General features: G+C 34.0%; 1 long non-coding RNA gene across 2 annotated transcripts in view; it reads left to right on the top strand.

Moving 5' to 3' along the window:
* LOC133085633 (uncharacterized) overlaps positions 1–27,468 on the top strand; it is a 125,512-nt gene that overhangs the window by 37,551 nt on the left and 60,493 nt on the right. The window contains exon 3 of one of the 2 annotated variants that reach the window (XR_009699574.1): positions 18,680–18,768. The exons of the other annotated variant lie outside the window; for it this stretch is intronic. This is a non-coding gene — a long non-coding RNA (uncharacterized LOC133085633). Of the gene's footprint in view, positions 1–18,679; positions 18,769–27,468 lie in introns of those variants that run through there. 2 annotated transcript variants of the gene reach the window in all.

Here is a 27,468-nt window from a genome sequence, read left to right as displayed (position 1 = left end):
CTCAAATTAGATTTGGTCTCTGGCTTCATCTTCCATTGGTGACCCTGACCCACTCTCCAGATCTGATGTTTTGGAATGGATGAAATAACCTTTAACCACTGACTTTCATAGGAAAATGCTTATGCTGAAGCCCATGGCACTTTCTGTTTCTGAACCCTTAACCTTTGTTATAATTTGGGAAAGTCAATGGCATCAACACCTTTGACTGGTCATTCAGTCAGACCCACCCTAGTCACCCTAAGGAAGGTGACTTCATTGAAGTCATTTATTTTTTAACTAAAGATCAAATAAACATGTCTTTCATGGTCATGTTTTCCTTCAGGCAAGACCAGTGCAGTATGGTTAAACAACCTGGAGTGCCAACCCACAGATAGATTAACCTACAATCTATCTGACGACAATGAGCTTGCTATTCAAAAGCGCCTTCAAGAAAAGTAACATAGTCCCATCCACATCCAATCACATCCAGCAATGGAAAGCTCTACCATATAGGAATTCCAGAGCAGCACTTACACAAGATGCTTCTACAGAGCATAGTGTGAAATCTAATAATCAAAAGGGTAAATGTATGAAGTTAAGAATTAAATAGAGTGCATTATCTTCATTTCGATAAAAATAAACACACTCTAAGTGCTTTACCTCCACTTATTTCTAAAAGCTGTAGCTAAGAGTTTCTGGAATCAGAATTTTTGATTTAATTAAATGAATTCAATTAATTAATTATTTAATTAATTCAAAGTAATTAAATTAATTAATATTTAATTAATGTGTTACCTATAATTCCTCTCTAAATTGATATGATCTAACAGTGGATATAACCCAACACTGATGTTAATCCATTATCTAACAATGGCTTTGCTTTGGCTTATTATTTATGGAAAAATGTAGAAACTTTAAGATGCTATTTTCACCAAAGTAGATTTAGCCAGAGTTTGCAAATATACTTACTCACAGATCTTAATTAAATAAATGATGTCATACAAATGGTTTGTTTCTAAAATGAAACTTCGATATCTTATTACTAGAAGTTGAGAACAAAGTGTCACATTGGTCTGCAAGGAAGTGCTTGCGCATGCACTGTGATTTATTACAGTACTTTACAACCTTGTCTTGCTTTCCGTCACTGAAATACTTTTTAAAAATGTTGATGTTTGGACCCACCATCTTAATATTCTGCTTTCATTTGGTGAGTTGGGGCCCAGGCTTCAGTATTTAAAAGTTTCCCTGATGATTCAAAAGTGCAACCAGGGTTACGAAAACTGCTCTGTTATGACATCTATTTAAGTATGTATGCAGGTTCATCTAGGAAACAGTTTAAGATTACGCTGCCTATGGACAGTCTAGCCCATCAAAACAGTATTACCTTGTGGTTCAGGATATAGACTTTGAAGTCAGACAGTATGCTTTTAGAATTCCGAATGTGTTGGATTTGCAATTTTGGAAAATGTACCTAGACTATCAAGCTACTCAAGGGTACCTCAGTTTTCTCATACATGATAGTGACCTCACAGAATTACTGTAAAGATCAAATGAAATAATATACATACAACATATAAACTATTTGGTAGAATACTAGACATGCAATAAACTTTCAATGAATAATATTTTTATTAGATCACCAAGAAGAGGAAAAATTCACTTAGATAAATGTTTGAAAAAATGATATGGCTTCTAACATATATGTATATACTAATATATATAAGCATAAATACTATATATAAAATGTACATATACATAGATATATATACACATATTATATATCCATATGTTTATAATATGCAAATCTATATCCAAATGGGAGAAAGAAACACAATATAAATTACACAAAAAGTAGTCTAGGAAAAACACTTTAAAATTAAATGGACATGTATTAAACATTTATCATTCCAAGTATTGAGATTTCTATAATGATAAATAATGCAAAGTATAAAGAATAAACTAGGTGATTTAATTTGAAATAATATATCAATAAATGAAGCAAAAAGTTATATCTACCTGAAATATTCTCTTTTCAATGAACTGAACCTTCTGCAGAGGTGGTTTCCTTATTCTCTATGTACGATATAATTCCAGGGCTATTTGGGTACTAAAAGAATAGAAAAAATAAAGCAAAAGCACAGAGAGTGGAGAAAAAGTATCCCATGGAAAGATACAAATATATTTACTAAATTTCTTAAGATGGATTTTTTCCACAGGGACAATGCCTAAAATTTAGAAGACAAATTAGTTACTAGGATACTCAATCCAAACTAGAGACAGTATTACACAAAAAGATAATCAAGACTAAATGTTCACACTAGGAGAGAGAAGGAGTGAATCAGACTGTGACGTGGAAGCAGGAGAGTGTTCTGGTTAAGCACGTGACTCTGCCAGTTCCTCATGGTGTAGCCTTAGGCATATTACCTCACCTATCTTCCTCATTTTGTACAACTATAAAATGGGCAATTGCTTAGTATTTTGTGACACTCAAATGAGGTGATATAAAATTATATGCTTAGTAAATTGTATATACAATCTTATTAATAAATGCTAAATAGTTGATAATATTATTACTATTACATCTGTAGCATAGAATATTATGAGTATTCCACTGTTTTTATAACAAGATAAATATTATATTATTGAGAGATATAAACAAAAAAAATCACATATAAGATTTATGATTTGAGCTATCTGAAGACCATGCATAAAGGAATGTTGCAAAAATTAGAAAAAAGTGTGTTAACATGGGCAATGTTTAGAAGTGAAAAGGTAAAAGATTTTCATTTTCATCTTATATTTATCTTCTAATTTTCTATAATAGGTTTACACTGATTTTATATCTAAGATTATATATATACATATTTCACCTCATCCTCTACTGAAAGAGTTGGTATAACAATGATAGTATTTCTTCCTTAAATGTTTGCTAGAATTCACAAGTAAAGCCAGCTAAGTGAAATTTCTTCATGGGATGGTTTCTAATTACAGATTCAAGTTTTTGAACAGCTATACTACTATTCAGATTGCTGATTTCCTTTTGTGTCAGTTTTATAACACATATTTTTCAAGAAATCTGTTCATTTTGTCTAAGGTTCCTATGATGTTATTCATAGCATCTTCTTATCTCATTAATGTCTATAAGATATGTAGTGATGTCTACTAAACTTTTTCCCTTTTCTTCAGTGTTAGGAGTTTATCAATTTTATTGACTTTTCAAAAAACCCACTTTGGGTTTTGTTGATTGTTCTGTTTTATCTCTGGTTTCAGTTTCATTGATTTATGGTTTTATCTTTACTATTTGCTTCTTTACACTTATGTATTATTAATTTGTTCTTTTTCTAGTTTCTTGAAGTAGAAGCTTATATCATTGATTTTCTTCCTTAATTAAAAAAATTTATCATGAAAAATGTCAAATTTGCACTAAAGTAAAAAGAATACCATAATGAACCCTCATTTATTATCACCCATCTTCAATAATCATTAATATATTACCAAAGCAGGTTCCATCTATACTGCCCAACCATCAACCTTGCTAGTAAATTTTTTACAGTTCTGTTGAGGTACAATTTACATACCAATCACCTATTGTCAGTGCACTAAAAGTGATTTTTAGTAAATTTATAGAGTTGTGAAACCATCACCACCATCCAGTTTTAGAACATTTCCATCACCCCAACCTACAATTCATTTGGTAGTCAGTTCCCACTCCCACACATAGCCCCAGGAAACCACTGATCTTCTGTCTCTATAGATTTATGTCTTCTAAAAATTACACTTAAATTGACTCATACAATATGTAGTATTTTGAACATAAGTATCTAACATCCTTCACTTAGCTTAATGTTATTAAGATGCATCTATGTTGTAGCAAGTTCCATTTTATTGCTAAATAATATTTTGTTATGTGTATAAACCACATTTTGTTCATCCATTCACCAAACGATAGATATTTAAATTGTTTAAGGTTCTCAGCTATCACATGTAATGCTGCTATAAATATTCATGTATAAGCCTTTGTGCAGATATATGTTTTGATTTTTCTCTTGTTGATATCTAGGAGAGTAATTACTGGATTGTATAGTAAAGTTATGTTTAATATTTTATTAAAGTACCAAATTCCCACCATTTTACATTCCCTGGGGTAATGAATCTTGTTTCTGGTTTCTCCACATTCTATCCAATACTTGTTAATGCCTATCAATTTTATTAAGTCAATTAATTGTGTATGAAGTGCATCCATGTTTCTGCAAGTGGCAAAATTTCATTCCTTTTATGACTGAGTAGTATTCCATTATATATTTCTACCACCCCTTCTTTACTCCATTCATCTGTTAATGGACACTTAGGTTGCTTCCATATCTTGGCAATTGTAAAAAATGCTGTTATGAACATTGATTGGGGTGCATGTACCTTTCGAATTAGTGTTTTGGGGTTTTTTTATTTATACCCAGGAGTGGAATTTCTAAGTCATATGGTAGTTCTATTTTTAGTTTATTGAGAAAACTTCACATTGTTTTATACAGTGGCTACACCAATTTATGCTCCCACCAACAGCGTACAAATGTTCCCTTTTCTCTACATCCTCACCAACATTTGTTATTTGTGTTCTTTTTGATGACAGCCATTCTGACAGGTGTGAGGTGATATCTCACTTTCCTGATGATTAGCAGTGTTGAGCATCTTTTCATGTGCTTGTTGGGCATCTGCATTTCCTCTTTGGAAAACTGTCTATTCAGGCTTCCCACCATTTTTAATTGTATTGTTTGGTTTTTTGTTGTTGAGTTTTATGAACTGTTTATATACGTTGGATATTAAACCCCTGTCAGTCACATTATTTGCAAATATTTTCTCTCATCCAGTAGCTCATCTTTTCGTTTTGTCAGTTATTTACTTTGCTGTGCAAAAGCTTTTAAGTTAGGACAGGGGTCCAAAACAAATTACTGCTGTGATTTATGTCAAAGAATGTTCTGCCTATGTTTTCCTCTAAGAGTTTTAGAGTATCTGGTCTTACATTTAGGTATTTAATCCATTTTGAGTTTATTTTTGTTTATGGTGTTAGAGAATGTTCTAATTTCATTCTCTTACATGTAGCTGTCCAGCTTTCCCAGCGCCACTTATTGAGGAGACTGTCTTTTCTCCATTGTGTGTTCTTGCCTCCTTTGTGGTAGATTAATTGACCATAATGCCATTTTTCACAGAATTAGAACAAATAATTTTAAAATTTTTATGGAACCACAAAAGACCCCAAATACCAAAACAATCTTGAAAAAAGAAGAACAGAGCTGGAGGAGTCACACTCCCTGACTTCAGACTATACTACAAAGTTACAGTGCTCAAAATAGTATGGTACTGGCAAAAAAACAGACACATAGATCATTGGAACAGGCTAGAGAGCCCAGAAACAAACCTATGCACTTATGGTAGGTAGAAGTACCATATGACCCAGCAATTCCACTCCTCGGTGTATAGCTGAAACAAAACAGAAACAAAAACACCAATTTGAAAAGATACATGTACTCCTACATTCATAGCAGCATTGTTTACAATTGCCAAGATGTGGAAGCAACCTAAGTGTCCATTAACAGATGAATGGATAAAGAAGTTGTGGTATATATATACAATGGAACACTACTCAGCAATAAAGAAGACAATGTGTATATCTTTTTGGTGAAATGTCCATTAACATCTGTTGTGAGCTTGTGTTCCCCCTAAAGATATTTTGAAGTCCTAACCCCTAGTACCTGTGAACGTGACCTTACTGGGAAATAGGGTTTCTGCTGATGCAATCAAGTTAAAATGAACTCATCGTAGATGAGGATAAGACCTCAATCTAATACAACCAGTACCTTCATAAGAAAAGGAGAAACACACAGGAGAGAAGAACACTACGTGATGACAGAGACAGAGATTGAAGTGATGCAGCTGTAAACGGAGGAACACCAAGGAGTGTCAGCAAACACCAGAAGCTAGGAGGAGGCAAAGGAGGATTCTATTCAGTTTCAGTGGGAGCATGGTGCTACTTGATTTGGGGATTATAGCCTCTAGAATGGTGAGACAATACATTTCTGTTGTTTAAGACACCTAATTTGTGGCACTTTGTTACAGCAGCCCTAGGACACTGATACAACATTTTTGCCAATCTTTAATTGGCTTATTTATATTCTTATTCTGAATTGTATAGGTTCTTTACATGGTCTGGATATGAATACATATCAGATATACAATTTGTAAATATTTTCTTCTAGTCTGTGGCTTGTTATTTTTTTTCCTTTATTTTTACATAATAGTTTTAAGCTCACAAGCAAAATTGAGAAGAATATACACAAATTTCCCATATACCCTCTGCCTTCACACATGCATAGCCTCTACCATTATAAACATCACCCACCAGAGTGGTACATTTATTACAATTGATGAACCTACATTAACACATTATTATCACCTAAAGTTCAGAGTTTACATTTGGATCCACTCTAGGTGTTGTACATGCTATGGGTTGGGACAAATGCATAAAAACATGTAAACATCATGATAGTATTATAGAGTATTTTCACTGCCTTAAAAATTTCCTGTGCTCTGTCTGTTCATCCCTCTCCCCACCCCATCTTTTCATTTCGTAATGTCTTTTGAAGTGCACACATGTTTTATTTGGTGAGATCCAATGTAACAATTGTTTTTACTTTTATGGCTCCTGCTTTTGGTGTCATATTTTAAAACTCTTTGCATAATCCAAGGTCATAAAGATTTTCTCCTATGTTTTCTTCTATAAGTATTATAGTTTTAACTTGTAAATTTAGTTCTATGGTCAATTTTTATGTATGGAATGAGGCTAGGGACTAAACTAATCCCTTTATATTAGATGCATATTGTTCCAGCATCATTTATTGAAAATCATCCCATGGAATTCCTTTGGCATCTTTGTTGAAAATTAGTTAGCCATAAATGTAAGACTTTGTTTCTGGATGTTAATTCTGTTCCATTGATCTGTATGCCAATCTCTATAGCAGTTACCTCACTGTCTTGATTGTAGTACCTATACAGTAAGTTTTGAGATCAAGCAGTCTAAGTTTTTCATTCCGTTCTTCTTTTCAAAATTGCTATGTTTATTCAGGATCCTTCTCATTTCCATGTGAATTTTAGGATCAGCTTATTAAAAAAAAACCTTACTGGGGTTTTAATAGGGATTCAATTCAATCTATAGCAAAATTCTGAAAAAACTGTTGTCATAACAATCTAGTCTTTCAATCCATAAACATGAGATATCTCTATTTAGAGCTTAATTTCTCTCAGCAATGTTTTATAAAGTTTAGTGTATAGGTCTTGCATTTTTGTCAGTTTTATTCTTAAGTATTTTATTCCTTTTGATGCTATTATAAATGGAATTTAAAAATTTTATTTAAAGATTGTTTATTGGTATTATATGGAATACTATTGATTTTTTAATGTATTGATCTTATATATTGAGACATTGCTGAACTCATCAATTAGTTCTAGCAGGAGTTTTGTGATACTTTAGAATTTTTCACATTCAGGATCATATCATCTAGGAATAAAGTTTTCGTTCCTTCTTTCCAAACGGTATGTATTTTATTTCTTTTTCTTGCCAGATTTCGCTGTCTAGAAAGAACCTTCAGTACAGTTTTGAACAGAAGTGTCAGGAGCAGACACATTTGTTTTGTTCTTGATCTTAGGGAAGGAACATTTAGTCTTTCACCATGAAGTCTGATATTTACTGTAAGTTTTCCAAGTGCTGCTATCAATCTGAGAAAGTTTTCTTCAGTTCCTAGCTAATTGAGAGTTGTTTTTTTTTTTTTTTTAAATCAGGAATAGGTGTTGGATTTTTCAAATGATTCTTACATGTTTGTTGAAAAGATTGTCATTTTTTCCCCTTATTTTGCTAATATGTTATATTACATTAAGTGATTTTTCAATTTTAAACCAATATTGAATTTCTGATATAAATTCCATTTGGTCATGGTGTATAGTACTTTTTATATGTTGTAAAATTCTGTCTGCTAACATTAAGGATTTTTGCATCTATGTTCCTGAGGGTTATTGGTCTGTAGTTTAATTTTCTTGTGATGTCTTGGTCTAGCTTTGGTATCATCATTGGTCTCATAGAATGAGTTGTGAAATATTTGCTCTATTTCTATTTTCTGAAAGCTTTTAGAACAGACATTATTTCTTCTTTTAACATTTCATAGGAATATCCAGTTAAGTCATCTCAAATTAGCCTTTGTGAGAAGAATCTTAATTACTAATTCAATTGTATCACTTATTATAACTCTATTCAGATTTTTCTATTTCTTCTCTTGTCAGTTTTGGTAATTTGTATCTTTCAAAAAAAGTCATTGATTTGACTGTATTGTATGAGAAAGAAATATAATTTCAAAACAAGTCTGGGAATTAGGACACAAGGGTCAGGTCTAACTTTTCCTCTGATATTGTTTGTAAAACATTTCATACCTCTGGGCAGCTAAACCTCTAATTTTGCCTTAGAAGGAAGAGGCTAGATAACCTTTAAGGAACCAACAATAAAGTGATGCTTTTACATTATGAACAGAAGAATGTCCAGTTGAACAATAACAGATTTAGTTATTCGCTCCTGGATGTTTTATTTTGGAAGTTCTTATATTGTTTACGTGAGTTATTTTTCACAGATGTTTTATTTTTGTTCTTTTTGTTGGTAGTGTATAATCGAGCTTTGAAAATATTTATTATGATATGTTTCCTTGCCCTATTGTTCCTAGGGCAGGTGGCTTGGATAACTAGGAAAACTCATTTAAAGAGCAAATATAAAATTTCATGATATTTTAACCTTTTTTGGCAAGTCTGTGATTGGGAAAAAAGCAATTTGGCAGTCATAGAACCTTTTTTTTCTCACCACGAATTCCAAAAGTTTCATCATTTGTAAAAATAATAAATAACTTAGGAATTGTGGAACCATTACCAATGCTTTCTATAAAATAAAACATTAAATTTATTGAACTCCATTTATTCTAGATTCTCATGTAATAAGGTAGTAGTCCTTTATGGGATATAGCCTAAAATACTGAAACTTTCAAATATTTTTCTCCACAACACATAATAAGGAATTTATTTCATATCACAACTTAGAATGTACACACACACACACACACACACACACACATCTCCTTCCCACACAGTCTTAGACATGTAAATATTCCCCCAACATTTCTTGGACAATGTACAAGTGCACTTCATAATGCTATAATGGTTATTCCATTTCATTGTATTAGGTTTCATTCTTTTGGGTGGAGGGGTTACCCATTAAATTGATTTTATCACCCACTAATGGGTGACAACCCACAATTTGAAAAATATTGCCAACATGTAATTGGCATTTAAATCATACACTTAGGTCACCTTTGCAGAGGTGGTATGCTAAGTACTATTTAGAGAGCTGTTCAGAGGAAACTGGTGGGTAGGTCATTGGAGTGTGCCCTTTAATACGCAGGGAGAACTGGGTGATAGCACACTTCCTTGACTAATTCTATGTGTCAACACCACCATCATTTAACATCCCTACCTTACCTATACAGTGTCCCTAATACAACTTAGAAGGTAAAAAGGGCATATTGATAGATCATTTTCACAGTCAGCGAAAACTAAATTTAAATCAAAGCCCCATTTATTAAATGTATGATACAAGGTATATTAGTTTCCTAGGGCTGCCATAAAAAAGTGCTTTACACTAGGGGGGCTTAAAACAACAGAAATGTGTTGTTTATAGTTCTGGAGATTAGAAGTCCAAAATCAGGGTGTCAGCAGGGACATGCTCCTTCTGAAGTCTGTAGGGAAATCATTCCTTGTCTCCTCTTAGCTTCTAGTGGTTTGCTGGCAATCTTTGTCATTCCCTGGCTTGCAGCTGCATAATTTCAATCTCTGCCTTTGTTGTCACATGGTATTCTTCCTGAGTGCCTTTATCTTCACATGGTTGTCATCTTCTAAGGACACCAGTTGTATTGGATTAGCAACCCACCTTCCTCCAGTATGACTCATCTTAATTAATGACATCTGTCAAGACTATTGTGAAGTCAGGTCACATTCTGAGATACTGGGATTAGGACTGCAACCTCTATTTTTGGAGGGATACAATTCAACCCATAACACTGGGAAACATTTCTCCACACTCTGTTTTGTCTCAGATTTTACTTCTCAAATATCACAGTGTTATAAATTATAACTGTAGTGTCAGGAGATTTGGAGAGAGGGCAGTTGGAGGAATTAGGAAAAGGAAAAAATCATATTGGTCATAAGTCAAGAAACTGCAAAAGAAAATGTATTTTAATTTGTGAGACCACCTGAAACTGTGCCGGGCTATTCCACTCAGAATCATTTCAAAAACCACTCTTGAAAGGCATGCTTTATTATGCTTTCAATTCCTAACTTTGACACAGAATCTCCTGTTTTTCTCTCTCCCTTTCGTTGGCCATTAAATAGTGCTGAATTCTTACAGTCATCCATTCCAGTGTAGCAACTCTTTCACAGATCACTGTTGTTTAGTTATATTTGCAAGAATGCTGAGCTTTGGATTAAAAAAGAAAAAAGAAAAATCCGTCCGCTGCATGGCTTTCCCCTGCTGAACTAGAGACCGGAAAATAAATGTTTGCACCTTTAATGACCTCCATTGTCCTGACTTCACAGAATCCCCAGTGGGCAGCTAATCCTTTGGAACAATAGAGTACAGATGTTTCACAAGATAAGAAGGCTAATTCCAGACCAATCAGAGCCACTCCAAATGTCAGCACACCAAAATAAACTTAAAATATGGGGCAAACAGATGCAACCTCCACAGTCTGATTCCTTTGTCAGTGGGTCATTCTACCGTAATGGGAGATATTTCTGCTTTGTTTACGTCGATGGCAACTTTCTCCTTAGTAAGAACTAAGCTGCCCTAGGTGTTCTCTCATATTTGCTGTGCTCACTACTGTTAGAAATTCCCCTCAAGGTAAACACTGCTTGACATCTCTGGACTTTTACATCTACCTCTGCCTCTAAAATTACTGCCATGGTTTTATATCTGGATAATAAGTAGTTCAGTGGTGGTCAACAATTCAAAGAAGTTTTGATTAAGACAGAGAAAAAGTCCCCAGATCTCCACTATGAGATAAAGAATTCCTTTGCTTAAATAAAAAATGTTGCAAAATCTTCTGGAATTATCCAGATAAGTGCTACAAGTTTCCTATATTTTTATGTTTATAGTAAAAATAACTCTAATGTGATTACTCAATACGAGGTAATAGAACTGAAGTTGATAGGTAATAGAAGTGAAGTTGATATTAATAATAAATATAATACACTTATTTCTTACATGTATTTTATTTTACAATTTACTATTTCATCTATAGATTAATATTTTCCTGATTCTAAGAACACACAGACAAAGCAACAGTCTTGGGGAGAAAAAGGTAACCTCCTTTCCCTTAAAGATTACATTCAATGTACAAGTCAATGTGAGAATTTTTCTCGACTTACAAAACATTAAAATGTGAAGAATCATAAATATTGAGAAAATGCAGAACTCCTAAGTAATATATAAAAATGTCCATATTGTAGAAAACCAGAAAACATTTTGATAAAAGACTACTATTTAGATGCCTTAGGATTTAGATTATTTTAAACCAATTTTGAGTTATTAAAAATTGATAATTGGGGGATGTAAGACAGTAAAAATATTTTTAAGATTCATGAGAAGATCTTATTTCTTCTCTTTGTAAATCTAACTTGGCTTTAAACAATGTGACTAGGCCCCCCCCGCCAGGTATAAGTAATGGAGAATCCTCCCCAAATTTTTCAAGTATTGGGGCCAATGGAGTTGTTGAAATAAAACAACTGCAAGCACCAAATTAAGGCCACGGATTCTCAGGTCTATTGCATTGGAAAAGATTGTGCCCTATGACAAGTTTTCAGGTGAATTTCTGGGTTAAAATGAGAAAACAATATGATTTTGTATCCATTTGCGGGGAGAGTTGGTGGTTCCAGAATAATTACACTATTTTGGTTCTTTCTTGCCCTTATCAGCACAATCTCTTGCCTCCTCAGCAATACCAACTTAAATAGTTTTGTTGTTTTTTTAATCCTTGTTTGTTTTTCTTTTCAAATGTCCTGGTTTTCCTTTTACTAGTTGAAGTTTAAAATTGGGATTGTGTTTGGTAAAAATAAATAAAAGATGTGTGTCTGTTTATTCTTTCATTTATTTATTTACTTAACTATTTTTTGATGTGTGCCTGCTTAGATTCTCATTCCATAGTTCCTTGGGCAATAATTTGTATCTACCTAGGAGTTCAGTTATTTCTGGAACACCGTGATCAGCTACAGATCAGCCAAGAAGACTTTATCTGCATAACGGAAATCATGTGAGGAAAACATGAGTGGATATAAATGTTTCTCTCTCTCTCTCCTGTGTGTTTGTGTGTGTGTGTGTGTCTGTTTTTCTGATCTTCCTTCTTTTATTCTCTTTGTTGGTCCATCATCCTCTTCTTCTGTTTCTTCCTTTTGGACTTCAGTAGTTTTGCTATGAAGCCCATTTTATAGTAAATTTAGAGTTGAAAGTAGATGAACAGAAAGTTAAAGCTTTCTGGTAAGTCAACTCTATTATGTAATGTATTCACTGTTATACTATATCATCTTTTCCCCAAACGAATTCTCATTTTAAAAGGATGTTTTAATTTTGTTTCCTTGTTTACTTATTTGTTTTCAATCCATTACTTAAAAAAAAACAATATTAAGATATTATTGAACTTTGTGAATCTGAACCACACTTTAGCTTTACCAGCAGAACTATGGCCAACTTATCAACATGCTTGGTTTTTTGTTTGTCAGTTTGTTTGTTTTGTATTGTTTACTGCCTGTACCCAGGATTTGAGCAGTTAATAGACCTAAACATTTATCAGATGGTTGTCCAGTAAACATGCTTGGTTAAAGAGGATAATCCATGTAGTATGTTTCTTCTAGGAGAGGCCAAAGCCTTCCTAACTCTAGCTGATGATCAATTTATGTTCTGACAGTTGAGAATAGAGTAGAATAATTTAACTCAACAGGCTTGATTTTTAGAATGTTCATTTAAACAGCTCACACATTAAATGTTGATGTAGTCTTTGCACTTGAAAAGACCCTTCTGGAACTTGAAGAATATTTTTGAAGTCTAACATTGGCTGCTGACTTAGCTGATTACAGTGCCCATAAAGACCTTCATTCCAATCTTTGAGAAAAAAATATGAATGAATGTCCAAAGTAAATTGATGCTAAGTACAAGAGGACAGCCAAAAAGTCATAGAAGTTTGGGAGTTTTGGAAAGGAAGAAAACACTTTTATAAATTAGTAAACATTTGGTGATAAAGATGGGAATAAAATTTGAAGTTTGGCACCAATTTTCCCTATAAAATGACAGATAGTTTAGCATTCTGCAAAGTATTTCTCAGAAGCAAAACCCAGAAGATCCATTAAATCTATGTCTTTACAGTGAAAAGTTGTGATTTATCACATTATACAACATTAATTCTTGTATGTAACATTGTATGTAATATTAATTGTAATACAATATTAATAAGTGGATTGAATATTACTTTTAAATGAAATCAAATTCATGAGAGCCATACTGAAGCACTTTTGCTTTCCTATTTGATCAAATCCTTTCTTCCAAAAATATGTCTTATTTAATCTCTTCTGAAAAAAGTTATCATGAATTTCTTGGGCTATTTCATAATTTGGGGCTTCTCAGTGTTAATAAGAAAACTATTCATGAGACAAATATCTGAACATTTGCAGGCTCATCCATCATAGTGAAGAAAGATTTAAATATTCTGGGAAATTTCTGCTTAGAGCCATAGTGAGAGGGAAAACTTATTTAAAATAATAAGATTTTTCTGGTCATGTGCCATATTTCTTGATCCATTGTGTTTGGCACCAGGAAACAACTTGGCATGAACTGTTGAAAAATCCATCAGCAACTGTGTCAACTTTATCACTTCCTGAGCTCATGCTTGCAGGAAATGGATACAAAAACAATGATTTAAAAGGGGAAAGATTACTCTTTGCCATTTGAAAAATTTTTTAAATATACATTTAACACTTATTTGCTTTTTTCCTTGTAGTAAATAAGTTGGAAGTCTGCCCTAATGATAAACAACAGGTATATCATAATATATCAGATTAAGCTTCATCTATGAAATAAAATTAAGAATGCATTCTTTATTTTTTCACCTGGTAGTTGTGAGTGCTTTTGAAAAATCAAAACAAATCCTATGAATTTAAGTGTGTAATGAAAGGGTAGGAAGAGAAGAATAATACAGTGATGGCAAACTCAGAAATACTACCAATATTTCTATTTCCAAAGATAAATAGTGGTTTTATATGTTGTATGGAGATGTAATAGTGATTAGAGAAGATGACCAAATGAAAAAGAAGATTCACAGAGCAGAATGGTATAATGGCACAAACAACTTTTCAATTGAATTTGAAAAGAAATGGAAATATACAAAATGTTTCCTTATACTATATTTGGATTAGAAAACATAGTAAGTAAAGAGGTATAAAATCCATAAGTATTGGTGGCCTGATACTTTGATCTTTTAGCCATGGACTATAGCACAAACTCTTCCTTGGTCCCATTCCCTCAGCATCTAGCTTGGCTACAGGCACTCATGTGATTATTTACAATATTTGCAGCTGAGATTCTAATAAGTGATCATTGCTAAATATGTATTCCCTAGAAAATAGTCTTGGCTTTTTTATCAGAGTTTTATTGCTTTTACTACTCAAAATTTCTTCCAAAGAGCTCTACCTTCAAATCTGATTAACTATTACATAATAAATTAAATCCAAATATTCCTTGAATGAATTGGCTGTCAGAATGACTAAATATTTAGGCAGGCAAGCAGAGCCCAAAAATTGGAAACAAAACAAAACTCAGTTAAGATTCTATGTTTTTCTTTTTATTAACATCTCTGAAATATGTAGTTATATCTTTATTAGACTGATGATTTGGAAAACAAAGAATTCTAGATTATGCCTGTACTCATACACCTAGAAATATCTCAAGAGTATTTCCTATTTCTATAGTACCTAAAATTTCTTTCACAGATATCATATTTTAGGATATTGGAATTTCTATTTTGTAATTAATAATACTGAATCCAGTAACAAAAATAACTCATCTATGGCACACAAAGGGTAAGTAGTAGAACCTAAACTAGAAACCATATCTCTTGACTCCAGGGTGCTTTTCAGTATAGTGTCCACATGTATTTCAGACTATGGCCTGTGGAATCTAAAGTAGATTGAACTAAAACCTCAGTTGCCATTACTAGATAGGTGGTCCCACTGGGATGTGCCCCAAGCACCCTAACCACTATGCAACCCAAGCAACTCCATTTGGATCTATTTTACTTGTTGGGTTTTCGGGCTTTTATTTGGAAAGGAGATTTGAAAACAAAACCTTAGCAATCTACCTTTACTTACAACAGATTAGTGTCATAGTTCCTTAAGCATGAAATCTAAATTTGACAAGGTAAAGTGCAAGAAAGATTTACTAATGAAAGATTAAAAAACTAAGCTATAGGTTCCTCAAACACACCTCCAACTAGATTTTGTTGAATAATTCAGCTAAAAAGAGTTTTAAAAATTAAACAGCACACTTTTTTTTTTTGGTATATTATTAAGAGAGCTACCCGAGGACAAGGAGGTAAAAATAAATAATGAATGGTAAATTTGGCCCTTTTTTCAGAAATTTTACAATGTTGATGTTCAAATTATTTTATGTGGAGTAAAAAGCTATATAACAGAATACAGAAAATACCAGACATTACAGTGGCCTGGTATTCTTTGCCAGTCCAAATAAAAACAAAATACTGAAAGAGAATGCTTTCCAAATCTCCACTGAAAGTAAAACTGCTATAAAAATGTTTGTACTAAAATAAAGGAAATGAATGAAGTTCTACTAAAATATAGGAAGTAAATGACACTCATAGGTAATAGAAGAAATAGTGGGGGACATTTCAGTACATAATAAGAACATTTTAATCATCTCACACTTGACAGAATAGCTGTTATCAAAAAGTGAACAAAAGACAAATTGGCAAGGATGTGGAGAAAAGGAAACCCTAGTACACCGTTGGTGGGAATGTAAATTGGCGCAACTGCTATGGAAAATGATATGAAGGATTCTCAAAAAACTAAAAATAGAACTACCATATGACCCAGCAATTCCACTCCTGGGTATCTGAAGAAAAGGAAAACACTAATTTGAAAAGATACATGCACCCCAATGTTCATAGCAGCATTTACAATAGCTAAGATATGGAAGCAACCCAAGTGTCCATCAACAATGGAATGGGATGCTACTCAGCCACAAAAGGAATGAAATTCTGCCATTTGCAACAACATGGGTGGAACTAGAGAGTATTATGCTTAGTGAAATAAGTCAGACAGAGAAAGACAAATGAAAGAGTATAGCAAAACAGAAACAGACTCACTGGTATAGAGAACAGATTTGTAGGTACCAGTGGGTAGAGGGAGGGAGGAGAGGAAAAATGGGGGTGTGGGACTGAGAGGGACAAACTACTATGTATAAAATGGACAAACTACAGAGATGTATTGTATAGCACAGGGAAATATAGCCATTGTGATCTTAAATGGAGTATAACCTATAAAAATGTTGAGTCACTGTGTTGTACACCTGAAACTAATATGATGTTGTAAATCAACTATAATTCAATGAGAAAAAAGTTTTTAATATGAATCCAAAGTTAAACTAGGCTGCTTATGACAACAGTGAGTTCTCTGTCACTAGAGTACAAATGTCTAATATTTTATTCATACATTTAATATATACAGGTGATTCTCATTATTCTTGATAGTTATGTTCAATCATGTCACTGTGAAACCTGAGCTAGTAAAACTGAACCACAAGCTCCTAGGAGAAATCCCAGATTAGGTTCCTGTGAGCCTCTGGTCACAATATTTTCCTCAATGGATCAATATATTACCTGTTTTAAAGCATGTTTCTGTTTAAAGATGCTTTATTTAGTATCACTGTTGATTCTTTAGCATTGAACTCACAGCCAACAGCACTATAAGTCATTCTTGAATGAAATATATCTAACACATGTATTTTCTTCATAAGGCACATCACAACCTTCTCAAGGGTGATAAGTAACACCCAACAACACTGCAGCACTGTTCTTGGAGGATATTTTAAACAATGAAGTCACCTCTGAAAAAACACAAAAATGAGAAAAATGTGACACTAAATAGACTGTGAAACGGACACACTTATGATGTGAGAGCTGAAACAAACTCAGATGGGAACATGCATGGCAGGGTAATCAAATGTTTTGCCACTCTCTGCACATCCACAAAAGACTGAGAAAACAGCGTGAATATTGATTTGGAGGGTTATAAATAAATTTTAGTGAACAGGTAAATTCACAAGTAGGGGATCCATGAATAATGAGGGTTTGCTTATTGAGATATCGCCATATTTCCAAATGAAATACATTTTTCTAGCATTTATTTTACTGGAGCTCTCAGCAACTATACCTGTTCAATCACTTCTGCCTTTTTGAAACTTTCTCTTCCTTTCATTACCAGGACATCACACTCTCCTTCCAGATGTTCATCTTCACCCTCCTGCATCCCTTTCTCAGTGTTCTTTGTGGGTTCCATCTCCTCTACCATAGTTTTAAATATTGAAATTCGTTCAGGAACAATCTCCAAACCTCTTCTCCTTTCACTCCGTATTCTCCCTACACAAATTTTCTATAATCAGAAGACTAACAAAACTTTATCTCCAGTTCAAATCCCCCCTCTAGACTTCAGACATATTATATACAAAGGACTACTAGAGAGTTATACGTCAGTGTCTCAAAGGTACCTAGAAATCAATGTGCATAAAATTGAATTTATGATATTTCTCCACCAAACTTGAACCTACAATCTGAAGAGTTTATGAGAGAAAGAAACTTTTATATCGTGGGTCCTGGGGAATATTGGAAATGATTTTAGGTAGCACACGGTGGTAAGGACAATTTTCTTCTCAATATTAAACAACTGGGTTCTTTGGCAAAGGAGAATGCAGACAGGAAACATCACAGACCAGCCATATATAAGGCCTCCCATTCCCAGGATCAGGGGCCATCATTTTGCCAAGCTATATCATCACCATCCCTGGTAGCACAGTATTCTGAGCCCAGGATTCAGGGCAAGATGATAAATGTGTCAGATAATTTCATTAGGCTTCTTCCTAGTAACCAGATTAAAAATTTCATTGGCAGTTATGATATAGCAACAAGAATCTATAAATCTAACCCACATTTCCCCAATGTTTTGGTGAATATTTTTACGTTGAACTAAGCTAAATTTTATAAGGAGATATCTTTCTGATTACATATTTATATCTTCCAAATCTATGCAAAGGGTATGTATTACTTTTTTACTGATAAAACAACTAACATCATCCATAATTATAATAAACAGACAACAATTTTTATCAGCCTACTGTAATTCGGTCTATTTATTTAATCAAAAATTCAGCCTCTGATTGCACAGATCAAGATAAGTATTTATGGAGGGTAAGTAATGATGCTAGTGAGGTTTCAAAATTCAGCACTTGCTTATTAGAGGAAAGGTTATTCAGTATTCTGGTAAATACAAATTTTGAACTTTCATATTGCAGATCTGAGAATCTTGCTGGTACTTAATAAAGAGTTTTGAATGAGTTGATGAGGCAGATGATGAATGGAGGAGGAAAAACACACTTTTTCATTACCTGTTCAGGTGGGTAAACTTTCCTCCCACCAACACAGAATAAACTTTTCAACACGGTCATCGTTACTTGTCCTTTGATATTTTTTAAGTCTAGTTTATAACTTTGTAGCTTATGGAAATTCTTTCCAGATTCTAATAATAAGTTGACTGATAGTTCTAGTTTATGATATTTCTTTAATTTGTCCTTTTTTGTGTCTTCATGGTACTTAGTGGGAAGTTGGGAAAGGTTGTCTCAAAGAAAGATAGCCAGAGGAAAATTTACACTGAAGGATACTCCATTATAATATTGAATGTTATTACGCAGGTCTTGAAAAATGACTATCATAGCACTAGATATTTTCATAGATAACTTGGAAATTTGGAAAAAGGTACCCATGTAAAAAGTAATATAAAGCTAATCATTGCAGTTTCCTATAACATGTTGTAAGTTTTAGGGTGACATTAGCTACTGAAACAAATATATCCTCAAGTTTCAATGTCTTAAGTGTAATTGTTCCTCACATAACAGTCTCATGGGATGATTCTCATTGGTGAGTGTACCGTCCACATAACAATCAAGGACCCAACTTCTTTCTATAATATGGCTCTGACTTATACTAAAGTTTTGGAGACTTAGACTTGAGGAAAGAGTGTAGAGAAGGAATAATTGCTATGTAATCAATCAAAAAGATTATACCTTGTTTACTCTTAAAACAAATGTCATTAAAGTCATCTACTTGATGACTGTTTCTCACCATCAAACAGTGAATCAGTCCAGTGTAAACAAAATATAGTAAATATATGTAAACGTATTAACCCTTTATGGAAGACCTTTGAGGTCAAGGACTTTTTTGTTTTGCTTACCTCTGTTATCCATCTTTTGAAGATACTTTTTTCTCTCCATACGTTAACTCACCCAGTAAAGATGCTCTACCCATCCTGTTTCACAAAAGAAGGGTATGGGGGAACCTAAGAAACACTTGTGAAGGCTGCAGCCCAGAAACACAGGCTTACTAATTATATTACTGGGACTTCATTATAAAAGTATAAAATGTTTTCACTCCTCCGTGCCTTACCACCACACCGAAAGGGGTCTAATATAGTAACAGTGGATTGCAGATGAAATACCTACAATTTTGAGGAAAGGTACTTAGAGACACCTTGAGAAAACAGAAACACTAGAGAACTTCGAAAACGCTAGCACCTACAGCTACTGCAAATATGAAAGACAGCCCAACTCCCAGTCAAATTAACATAACCACAGATTGAGGAAGCTCAGGGAACATGCAGCAGGATATATACCAAAAAACTACACCTAGGCAAATGATACTCAAACTACAGAAAAACAAAGCCTTGAAAGAATTCATAAAGAAAACAGCACATCTTACCTATAGAGGAACAATGTTAGGAACTGAAGTTGACTTCTTGTCAGAAACTATTTAAGCAATAAAAAAGTAGAGTGAAATATTTAAATTATCAAAAGAAAAACCTCAACAACGTAGAATACTATAACAAATGAAATTATACTTCAAAAGTGAAAGACAAATAAGAATTTCTCAATTAAAAACAAATGGGAGAGAGAGCCTCATCCACCAGAGGGCAGACAGAAGAAGCAAGAAGAGCTACATTCCTGCAACCTGTGGGGAAAAAACCACGTTCACAGAAAGATAGAAAAAATGAAAAGGCAGAGGGCTATGTACTAGGTGAAGGAAAACGATAAAGCCCCAGAAAAAACAATTAAAATGAAGTGGAGATAGACAACCTTCCAGAAAAAGAATTCAGAATAATGATAGTGAATATGATCCAGGACCTTGGAAAACGAATGGAAGCAAAGATCGAGAAGATGCAAGAAATGTTTAGCAAAGACCTAGAAGAATGAAAGAACAAACTAACAGAGATGAACAATCAATAACTGAAAAGAAAACTACACTAGAAGGAATCAATAGCAGAAAAACTGAGGAAGAAGAACGGATAAGTGACCTGGAAGACAGAATGGTGTAATTCACTGCCACAGAACAGAATAAAGAAAAAAGAATGAAAAGAAATGAAGACAGCCTAAGACACCTCTGGGACAACATTAAACACAACAACATTCGCATTATAGGGGTCCCAGAAGGAGAAGAGAGAGAGAAAGGACCCAAGAAAATATTTGAAGAGATTATAGTCAAAAACTTCCCTAACATGGGAAAGGAAATAGCCATCCAAGTCCAGGAAGTGCAGAGAGTCCCAGGCAAGGTAAACCCAAGAAGAAACACACTGAGACACATAGTAATCAAATTGACAAAAATTAAAGACAAATAAAAAGTATTAAAAGCAACAAGGGAAAAACGACAAATAACATACAAGGGAACTCCCATAAGGTTAACAGCTGATTTCTCAGCAGAAATTCTACAAGCCAGAAGGGAGTAGCACGATATATTTAAAGTGATGAAAGGGAAAAACCTACAACCAAGATTACTCTACCTGGTAAGCATCTCATTCAGATTCGACAGAGAAATCAAAAGCTTTACAGACAAGCAAAAGCTAAGAGAATTCAGCACCACCAAACCAGTTCTAAAACAAATGCTAAAGGAACTTCTCTAAGTGAGAAACGCAGAGAAGAAAAGGACCTACAAAAACAAACCCAAAACAATTAAGAAAATGGGAATAAGAACATACATATTGATAATTACCGTAAATGTGAATGGATTAAATGCTCCAACCAAAAGACACAGGCTCGCTGAATGGATACAAAAACAAGACCCATACATGTGCTGTCTACAAGAGACCCACTTCAGACCTAGGGACACATACAGACTGAAAGTGAGGGGATGGAAAAAGATATTCCATGCAAATGGAAATCAAAAGAAAGCTGGAATAGCAATCCTCATATCAGAATCAAATAAACTTTAAAATAAAGAATGCTACAAGAGTCAAGGAAGGACACGACATAATGATCAAAGGATTAATCCAAGATGAAGATATAGCAATTATAAATATATATGCACCCAACATAAGAGCACCTCAGTACATAAGGCAAATGCTAACAGCTATAAAAGAGGAAATCGATGGTAACACAATAGTAGTGGGGGACTTTAACACCTCACTTACACCAATGGACAGATCATCCAGGCAGAAAATTACTAAGGAAACACAAGCTTTAAATGAAATAATAGACCAGATGGATTTAATTGATATTTATAGGACATTCTATCCGAAAACAGCAGATTACACTTTCTTCTCAAGTGCACGTGGAACATTCTCCAGGATAGATCACATCTTGGGTCACAAATCAAGCCTCAGAAAATTTAAGAAAGTTAAAATCATATCAAACATCTTTTCCAACCACAACGCTATGAGATTAGAAATCAATTACAGGGAAAAAAAAACCCGTAAAAACACAAACATATGGAGTCTAAACAATACATTACTAAATAACCAAGAGATCACTGAAGAAATCAAAGAGGAAATCAAAAAATACCTACAGACAAATGACAATGAAAACACAATGATCCAAAACCTATGGGATGCAGGAAAAGCAGTTCTAAGAAGGAAGTATATAGCAATACAATCCTATCTCAAGAAACAAGAAAAATCTCAAATAAACAATCTAACTTTACACCTAAAGGAACTGGAGAAAGAAGAACAAACAAAACCCAAAGTTAGCAGAAGGAAAGAAATCATAAAAATCAGAGCAGAAATAAATGAAATAGAAACAAAGAAAACAATAGCAAAGATCAATAAAACTAAAAGCTGGTTCTTTGAGAAGATAAACAAAATTGATAAACCTTTAGCCAGACTCATCAAGAAAAAGAGGGAGAGGACTCAAATCAATAAAATTAGAAATGAAAAAGGCAAAGTTACACCAGACACTGCAGAAATACAAAGCATCATAAAAGACTACTACAAGCAATTCTATGCCAATAAAATGGACAACCTGGAAGAAATGGACAAATTCTTAGAAAGGTATAACCTTCCAAGACTGAACCAGGAAGAAATAGAAAACATGAACAGACCAATCACAAGTAATGAAATTGAAACTTTGATTAAAAATCTTCCAACAAACAAAAGTCCAGGACCAGATGGCTTCACAAGTGAATTCTATCAAACATTCAGAGAAGAGCTAACACCTATCCTTCTCAAACTCTTCCAAAAATTTACAGAGGAAGGAACACTCCCAAACTCATTCTATGAGGCCACCATCACCCTGATACCAAACCAGACAAAGATAGTACAAAAAAAGAAAATTACAGACCAATATCACTGATCAATATAGATACAAAAATCCTCAACAAAATACTAGTAAACAGAATCTAACAACACATTAAAAGGATCATATACCACGATCAAGTGGGCTTTATCCCAGGGATGCAAGGATTCTTCAGTATATGGAAATCAATCAATGTGATACACCATATTAACAAACTGAAGAATAAAAACCATACGATCATCTCAATAAATGCAGAAAAAGCTTTCGACAAAATTCAACACCCATTTATGATAAAAATTCTCCAGAAAGTGGGCATAGAGGGAACCTAACTCAACACCATAAAGGCCATATACCGCAAACCCACAGCAAACATCATTCTCAATGGTGAAAAACTGAAAGCATTTCCTCTAAGATCAGGAACAAGACAAGGATGTCCACTCTCACCACTATTATTCAACATAGTTATGGAAGTCCAAGCCATGGCAATCAGAGAAGAAAAAGAAATAAAAAAGGAATACAAATTAGAAAAGAAGAAGTAAAACTGTCACTGTTTGCAGATAACATGATATTATACATAGGTAATCCTAAAGATGCCACCAGAAAACTTCTAGAGCTAATCAATGAATTTGGTAAAGCTGCAGGATACAAAATTAATGCACAGAAATCTCTTGCATTCCTATACAGTAACAACAAAAGATCAAAAAGGGAAATTAAGGAAACAATCCCATTCACCATTGCAACAAAAAGAATAAAATACCTAGGAATAAACCCACCTAAGGAGGTGAAAGACCTGTACTCAGAAAACTATAAGACATTGATGAAAGAAATCAAAGATGATACAAACAGATGGAGAGATATACCATGTTCTTGGATTGGAAGAATCAATATTATGAAAATGACTATACTACCCAAAACAATCCCTATCAAATTACCAATGGCATCTTTTACATAACTAGAACACAAAAATCTTAAAATTAGTATGGAGACACAAAAGACCCCAAATAGCCAAAGCAATCTTGAGGGAAAAATACAGAACGGAGGAATCAGACTGCCTGACTTCAGACTATACTACAAAGCTACCGTAATCAAGACAATATGGTACGGGCACAAAAACAGAAATATAGAGCAATGGAACAGGATAGAAAGCCCAGAGATAAAGCCATGCACCTATAGTCAACTAATCTATGACAAAGGAGGCAAGGATACACAATAGAGAAAAGACAGTCTCTTCAATAAGTGGTCCTGGGAAAACTGGACAGTCACATGTAAAAGAATGAAATTAGAACACTCCCTAACACCATACACAAAAATAAATTCCAAATGGATTAAAGACCTAAATGTAAGACCGGACACTATAAAACTCTTAGAGGAAAACATAGGAAGAACACTCTTTGACATAAATCACAGCAAGATCTTTTTTTGACCCACCTTCTAGAGTAATGGAAATAAAAACAAAAACAAAAAACAGGACCTAATGAAACTTAAAAGCTTTTGCACAACAAAGGAAACTATAAACAAGACGAAAAGCAACCCTAAGAATGGGAGAAAATATTTGCAAATGAATCAACAGACAAAGGATTATTCTCCAAAATATATAAACAGCTCATGCAGCTCAATATTAAAAAAACAAACAACCCAATCAAAAAATGGGCAGAAGACCTAAATAGACATTTATCCAAAGAAGACATACAGATGGCCAAGAGGCACATGAAAAGCTGCTCAACATCACTAATTATTAGAGAAATGTAAATCAAAACTACAATGAGGTATCACCTCACACCAGTTAGAATGGGCATCATCAGAAAATCTACAAACAACAAATGCTGGAGAGGGTGTGGAGAAAAGGGAATCCTCTTGCACTGTTGGTGGGAATGTAAATTGATACAGCCACTATGGATAACAACAAAAACTTAAAATTTAGTTTTTTAGTTCCTTAAAAAACTAAAAATAGAATTACCATATGACCCAGCAATCCTACTACTGGGCATATACACAGTGAAAACCATAATTCAAAAAGACACATGCACCTCACTGTTCATTACAGCACTATTTACAATAGCCAGGTCATGGAATCAACCTAAATGCCCATCGACAGATGAATGGATAAAGAAGATGTGGTACATATATATAGTGGAATATTAGCCATAAAAAGGAACGAGATTGGGTCTTTTGTAGAGACGTGGATGGACCTAGAGACTGTCATACAGAGTGAAGTAAGTCAGAAAGAGAAAAACAAGTATTCTATGTTAATGCATAAATATGGAATATAGAAAAATGGTACAGATGAACCGGTATGCAAGGCAGAAATAGAGACACCGATGTAGAGAACCAACGTATGGACACCAAGGGGGGAAAGTGGGGGGGCGGGTGGAGGGGTGGTGGTGGTGGGATGAATTGGGAGATTGAGACTGACGTATATACTAATATCTACAAAATAGCTAACTAATAAGAACCTTTGTCTAAAAAATAAAACAAAATTTAAAAATACATGGGCATTCATAGCCAGCTGATTTGCACTACAAAAATGTTTAATAGAGCATATTCTGGGATAAAGGAATTACATATGTTAGAAACTCAGATCTACATAAAGAAAGAAGAGTGTTGGAGTATAAATAAATAATGGCAAAATAAAATCTTTATTTTCTTATTAATTGATCCAAAAGGTTACTATTTAGTTAAAGTAATGATAAGAGAAATGAATGACAGAAACGTCATAAAGGACAGGAGGGAAAAATTGGGACTACTCTGTTATAAATTACCTGCACTACACATGGAAGAGTATAGCGTTTGTAAAAAATTAATATACAGAAACCTTAATTAAATAGAATTGGGAGACCAGTAGGGGGAGCTCTCATGCACTGCAACATTAGCAGAGTACAATAGGAAGAAAAAAGACTCTTCTTTCCTGACAACAACTCAGCCAATGAATAGCTGTGGACTCTTTACTCTAGCCCTCCCATGTTCCTTTTCATCCCTATAAAAGTGTTCTCTTTCTTTGCCGTTGCGGGACTTGCATGGGGCTTGCCATGGTTGAAGACCCTGAATTGCAATTCTCTGCCGATCCCGAATAAATCCATCTTTGTCGGAGAAATATCTGAAAGTTGGGTTAGGGTTGGTTTGCTTGCTTAGAGAGCCAGTTTACCAGAACATCACCTCAAGGAAGGTTTGCATACAGTGAAAAGCCCAACTCTAATAACTTTATTCTATCTTCATTACTCCCACTTCGGTTCAAGACATGTGTACCTCTTGCCTAGACTCTAGTAAGAGCTTCTTATATGTTCTGCTTTCTTTCTCTCTTGCTTCCCTGCAATTCATTGGCCAAACAACAGCCAATAATATTGTTAAAGCTCAATCAGAACATGCAACTCCCTGGTTCACTATTATCCAATGGCTTCTCATTTAGAATCAAATATAAATAGCTTGTAAATTCTAAAAGTGATACCTGCTTAGCTCTCTGGGATCATCTACCATCACACTTTCATTCTATCAGTCCCACTGATTTTCTTTCTGTTCTTCAAATGTCCCAAGATATTCCAGTTTGGGGATAGTGAGCCTGCTGTTCATGTCATCTGAAAGACTCTTTACATAGCTGGCTTCTTTCTGTCATTTGGATCATAGTTCAAATGTTCTCACCTTTGTAAAGGATTTCTTAACCATACAATCTAAAACAATGTCTCCCCCTCTTTCTCTGTTTCCATTACCTGACATTTTTTTCCAGTATTTCTCCACTCATAGATTAGCATTGTAGTTGTTGCTACCATTGCTTTCATGCTTGTTTTTTGTCCCACCCACACAGAGCACTCCCCACTGGAATGTCAAATCCCTTTCGGAAATGAGCCTGATTCTTGTATCCTTATTGCTTAGAATAATGCCCGGAATATAGTAGGTAATTAATAAATATATTTTTCAATGAACATGAATAAATTGGTGGGTGAGATAGGTGGTAGGCCTCAGACCCAACTTCTAGTTTTATGAACTGCTGGGAATTCTTTGTATCAGCTGAGAGTTCAGCTCAGTTCAAACTGAGAGCACCCAGTTCAAACAGAAGTTTCTCTTGGTGAGTACTTAAGCCATATTTGGTCCTGTGATTATGCGAATTATGCACCCAGCTTTATACCAACATATAACTACACAAGTAATGTATGTGAAACACTGCTAGTTCCTTAGATGAAAGACACAAATTATGGACGTCAAAATGTATTTAATCAGGAATGAAAAGCATGAAATTAGAAAATGGGCTTGCTATAGACGTAAAATTCTAAAGTGAAAGAATTAATACAAACCAAAGGCCTTTTCTTATCACTTCTAATTATCCAGATGTTTTTTATCAGAAAAACAGTGCTTATAACACAAAGGATTTATTATTTCCTAGTGATGGTGTGATAAAATTGATCCCCTCTTAAGTTGTTGATAGAAACATATAATTATTGAATAAGCATGTGGCTAATAAGTTCCCAAATCTTTATAAATTCATATTACCTTTACTTTAGCAAACACTTTTCTGAAACTTCTCTAAGAAATGATCAAAT

This window comes from Eubalaena glacialis, chromosome 2 (genome assembly GCF_028564815.1).
Source record: "Eubalaena glacialis isolate mEubGla1 chromosome 2, mEubGla1.1.hap2.+ XY, whole genome shotgun sequence".
Taxonomy (NCBI): Eukaryota; Metazoa; Chordata; class Mammalia; order Artiodactyla; family Balaenidae; genus Eubalaena; species Eubalaena glacialis.
This window is presented reverse-complemented; position numbering and strand designations above follow the sequence as displayed.